General features: G+C 35.3%; 1 long non-coding RNA gene across 1 annotated transcript; it reads right to left on the bottom strand.

The window, feature by feature from the left end:
• Positions 1 to 688: 688 nt before the first annotated feature.
• Positions 689 to 3,339, bottom strand: LOC132605138 (uncharacterized). The gene is made up of 2 exons (XR_009569055.1): positions 3,136 to 3,339; positions 689 to 1,034 (listed from the first exon to the last, which is right to left on the bottom strand). It is a non-coding gene; the product is annotated as an uncharacterized LOC132605138 (long non-coding RNA).
• Between the last annotated feature and the right edge of the window lie 1,919 nt (positions 3,340 to 5,258).

Genomic DNA, 5,258 nt, shown 5'->3' with positions numbered 1-5,258 from the left:
AAAATTCTCCTTGTAAAAGGGGGTTTTGGTTTTAAAAAAAATCCAAGCAAGTGTGCAACTCACTTCATTATCGGACTAGGATACATCTGGAATTTCTCCCAAATAAAATCTCTACTATTCTAGTCCTAATAAAATGAGTTTAGTTCTTACGAATTTTTACTTTATAAAAAAATATGAAGTGTTCTCCTATATTTATAAATATATATATATATATAAAGGGGAAAACACTTAAGTCCTCATTTCATCATTTTGTTTGAAGCCCAGAAGGTCAAACCCTATTCTAAACCCAAAGTCCATCATACCTCAGCCTTGGTCCAAATATATATTTATTTGTTGCTTCAGTCCGTTCTGTTCGGGGCCTCTAATCCTAAATCAGTCACAACCAAATTTTTGCTAAATTCAACCTATTTCCCATTTTTGCAAATTCCTTATGTTCTACAGCAAATCAAACCCAAATAAAAATGACCCTTTGAGTCTTTGTAAAGATTATTTCCAAACAGTGTCAATTCCAAAAAAATATATTAAACAATTTGTCCTCCTTTTTTAAAAAAAATCGCTAATGATAGCTCAGGAATTCATTTGAACGTTACCCCATTTTTAAAATTAAACAAAATTCCACTTCTCTTTTCATAACTGACCGTGTCTTTAACTAATTGGAGAACTCAAAACAAATCAAGACAAGCTTCGGTTTTATGCAAAAATTGATCATTACCCGAGTTGAAAAGAGTTTTGGCAACTTCCCTAAAAATACTAAGCGTCCTTCCTAAGTTCCTAGCACACACAAGGGTTCCAATTATTTTGAGTTTTTACAAATATATATACATGAATAGATCATAATAATAAAACAAAGGAAGGAACTCAGGCTGGTGGGCCTACCAAGCCCACCAATAGACTATTTTACCCATAGTTGGGCCTTCAAATAATTTAGCTTCCCTTTCTATTTTATTTTTTGCGGACTCGATCAAGAATGAATCATTGGGCTGAAGGTGCAATGGGTTTATGCAAGTGGATCGCCCAAGCCCAAGTATTTCATGCTAGCAAGGAAAGAAAAGGATAAGGATTAGGATTTGTACAAGTTTTGAGATGGCAAAAATAAAAGTAGACTCATAATGCACATATGTACAAGGCAAGCCAAGATAGGACAAGAAATCGACTAAGTATCGGGGATGGCATTTAATCAGGTTGATGGCATAAGCCTCATATTTTCCAAAGAGCATGTAAAGATCTTAGTTACCACAGACAGGTCAATTTAATATTTAAAAGTGCAATTCTAGTCTAAACAAAACCTCAAAGATTTATGTATTATTTGATTTTGAAATTCACTAAGAGTAGTGTGCAAGCAGTTTCAGAGCAAAGAAAAGCAATAAACAAACACTACTATCAACTAGGCAGAAAACTCCTATTTTCAGACAAAGTGCCAAGATTTAAACAAGTTGTTCCTCACAGTGATCTAGCTCAAATAAAATTAACATGACATCTCAAGGTATCAGATTCAGCAAAGGGTTGATATAAGAAAGAAATATCAAGTTTGGACATGGTCTAATTCAATAGGATCAAACAAAACAACTTCCCACACTTAGTATTATTGCAACACTGCCCATCAGATATGAGATCATTAAGCCAAACCGCCCAAGAACTAACTTAGGCAAGTTATAGTAAACACAGCCAAGCTAAAAACTTAATATTATTAATCATGTTAACCTGATAATATCTAATAACCATCTAACCATCTTCCCAAGCAGGTGACAATATATATTACTCAAGTCAACAATATCTAACATTCATCTAACCAGCTCCCAACAGAGCAATAACACACACCTTATTTAAGCAACACAGCACAGATTTAGACATGAATAAATTTAGGCATGAAATGACTAGAAGAAAGGCATATTTGGCCACACAGATCAGATACTTAACTAAGTCAAGACAGAGGTGGCTATTTTGATTTTAACAGTGCATACGCACCCTTTTCTTCATCATATCAAGACTTTAAACTATAGAACCCTATTCTTTATTATAAACAGGTTAAATTAGGCTAACAAATGAAGCATGTTTGGTTAAGATTGATCATGTTATTAAAGTCAAAGTCAATATAGAGCCTGTTTGGATGGGCTTATGCCTATAAGCTGTTTGCAGCTTATAAGCTAAAAAAATAAGTTGGGGTAATCTAACTTTTTTTTTTTGGCTTATAATCAACTTATAAGCTGCTTTAGATAAGCTTAGTCAAATGGGCCCAATTATTTTTTTGAGCTTATTTTAACCACAAAATGACTTTAAGCTGGTCAGCCAAACACTCAAAAAAGCTGAAAACAGCTTATAAGTCAATCCAAACGGGCTCATAGTGCATATTTTAGTTAAGCTAGATTATCTAAGTGTGTTAAGCAAACTCCTTTATTGAAAACAGTATTAATATTCATCTAACCAACATTTTTCAATTCACATAATCTTTTCTACCAAAATCAAACTAAGCATATATACAAATCTAATTAATTAGACTAATCACACACATAGACTACATTGTATTAAACAAAAGCAAGACAAGTTTAACTAAACAAACAAGCAGAAACAGAAATAGAAAGAAAGTGAAAAGGAAAATTACCTCCTTCTTGTGCAGCCTTTAGTCGAAATTCGAACTTGGAGACCTCAAATATTCCCCAAAATGCTCAGAATCGCACAGAAAACCACACAACCACAACAAATAGCCTTTTTAAAATTCTTAAACTAGGTTAAAAATTAAAGGTTTCAAGCAAACAAAGCCAAAACCCAAGGTATTCAACCTTTATCTCTGCAAATGAAAGCGTTCAAATGCTCGAATCTCTCAAAAAGCCTCTCCTTTTTTCGTAGATATGAGGTTCTTTATATAGAACCCCCAATTCTTAAAAAACCTAATCTCTGTTTGATGTGGGACTATTGTAAACTTTGGGACAAATCCCTCAATTCAACGTATCAACGGCTAAAAAAGTAGAGCAAGCAACATTCGAAGGGTCTGATCTTACTCTCACAACTCGATCCAAATAGTTATTCATGAACCAATAGGGTTTGAGTATTTCAAACGAGTCGAGACAAATCCCATTAAGAGATCTGTACTCTTTGACCACAGTATGCAGAAAAGTAAAGGAAGAAAAGAGACACTACCTTGTTTGGGGTGGAAATGCGGTGGGTTTGGTTGAGAAATGGCAGAGCAATAAATGCACTTGCCATTCTCAGCCACGCCAAGTCCTTACAAGCATGGAGGGCTCGCAAAAATTTTCCATTTCTGGCAAAGGAGGCGTAAGAGAGAGAAAGGAATTGAAGGGAGGCTAGGGTTTTCCCTTCTCCCCGCTATCTTGAACAAATGAGACCCTTAGGGTCTTGTTTGGTTCTGCGCATGTGTGTATAGAGAGATGGTGGGCTAGGTCTGGCCCTTCATTGGGCTGGGCTCGGCTGAAAGGGCTCGGCTGAAATGAAAAGGAATTAAAAGGGGGGCCCAATTTCAATCTATATATATATATATATATATATATATATATATATATATATATATATATGCATATACATGTATATCATGTATATATATGGGTGGGCGGGTACGCATGGATTAAACAAATAGCCCCCGTTTTTGAAAGATGCCCATTATAAAATATATAAGAGATAATAAAATCCATTTAAATCTAGATTGTCATATTTGTTTTTTTTAGAAAGCTAATAAAAAGTAGTTAAATTGGATATGATGAAAGCATATGACGGAGTTTCTTGATTGTTTTTTACTAAGGTACTCAGGAAGTTTGGCTTCAGTGAAATTATTATTGACATGGTGTTTAGGCTGATTTCAAGTAATTGGTACTCGGTGCTCATAAATGTACAAACACATGGTTTCTTCACCTCTTCAAGAGGAGTTAAACAAGGAGATCCACTATCTCCTACTTTGTTCATTATATCAGCAGAAGTTCTCTCTAGAAGCCTAAATGCCTTCTTAGAAAAGGACAAATTCAAACCATTTGGCATGCCTAAGTGGAGTCCTCCTATTAATCATCTCTCATATGTTGATGACACCATATTATTCTTGTCTACAGAGAAAGAGTCAGTTAAGCTTATGATGAAGAAAATTCAGCAGTATGAGGAAGTGTCTGGACAGTTAGTCAACTTGAATAAGAGTGCTTTCTATGTTCATCATAAAGTTTCTCAAACTATGGTCAAAAGAATAATGGGAATTACTAAGATCAGAAAGGGATCCTTTCCTTTTACTTATCTTGGTTACCCAATATACTATGGAAGAAACAAGATTGCATAGTATGATGACATAATCAAGAAAATTGGCAGAAGAATACAATCTTGGCATGGGAAGATGTTGTCCTATGGTGGAAGGGCTGTATTGATTTCAAATGTCCTGCAGAGTATGCCATTGCATATTCTTTCTGCTATGAGCCCACCAATTGGAGTGATCAGACACATACACAGGCTTTTGGGTAGATTTTTCTGGAATTATAAAAGTGATACAAGGTGCAAACATTGGATCATATGGGAGGCTGCTTGTCTACCAAAGGAAGAGAGTGGCCTTGGTTGTAGATCAGTTTTTGACATGTCAAATGCTTTGTTCTGCAAGTTATAGTGGAACCTAAGAACAAAGCCTTCTCTATGGGCTTCATTCATGATCAACAAGTATTGCAAAAAATTGCACCCTATGATAGCCATTGCTCTGGATAATTAAAATAAATTATGGGAGGTCAAAAATTAGATGTCAACAATCTGAAGGTAATAGTAGGCCACATTTCTATTCGTTATAGTTTCCTTAACAATTACCACTCTAAGTTGAACACTCTCTAAATCCAGCGTATTACACAACCTGTCTCACTGATTTCCTCATGTATCTCATTGAAACATCCTTGCCCGAATTGCCATACCCAATTTCCGAGATGTATACCGAACTTAACTCAGTTAACTCATCATCGTCTATTCTATCATTTCAAGTACCCATGTTTAATAATCCCTTACTCAAATCATTAACATTATTAGTCCTCGAAGAATCGCCTCTTACCTCAATTATCGAATCTGAAAACCTCTAACCACTTGCATGACTATCCCTTTTAATTTAATCACCCAAGCCGAGTAATAACACACTAGTAGAGGGATCTAGCCAATAACACAATGAATACAAGGTTCCCATACTCAGTCCACCACTAATCTCTATTAGCCTATGACATAACCGAACATAACAACTCATCCATAAACTCTCCAGCCCACTCTGCATTATACTATCGCAACAAAGCTCTCACCTCACT

Source organism: Lycium barbarum, chromosome 8 (genome assembly GCF_019175385.1).
Source record: "Lycium barbarum isolate Lr01 chromosome 8, ASM1917538v2, whole genome shotgun sequence".
In the NCBI taxonomy this organism is placed as follows: domain Eukaryota; kingdom Viridiplantae; phylum Streptophyta; class Magnoliopsida; order Solanales; family Solanaceae; genus Lycium; species Lycium barbarum.
Note: the sequence above shows the minus strand (reverse complement) of the source record. Positions and strands in the feature narration are given on the sequence as shown.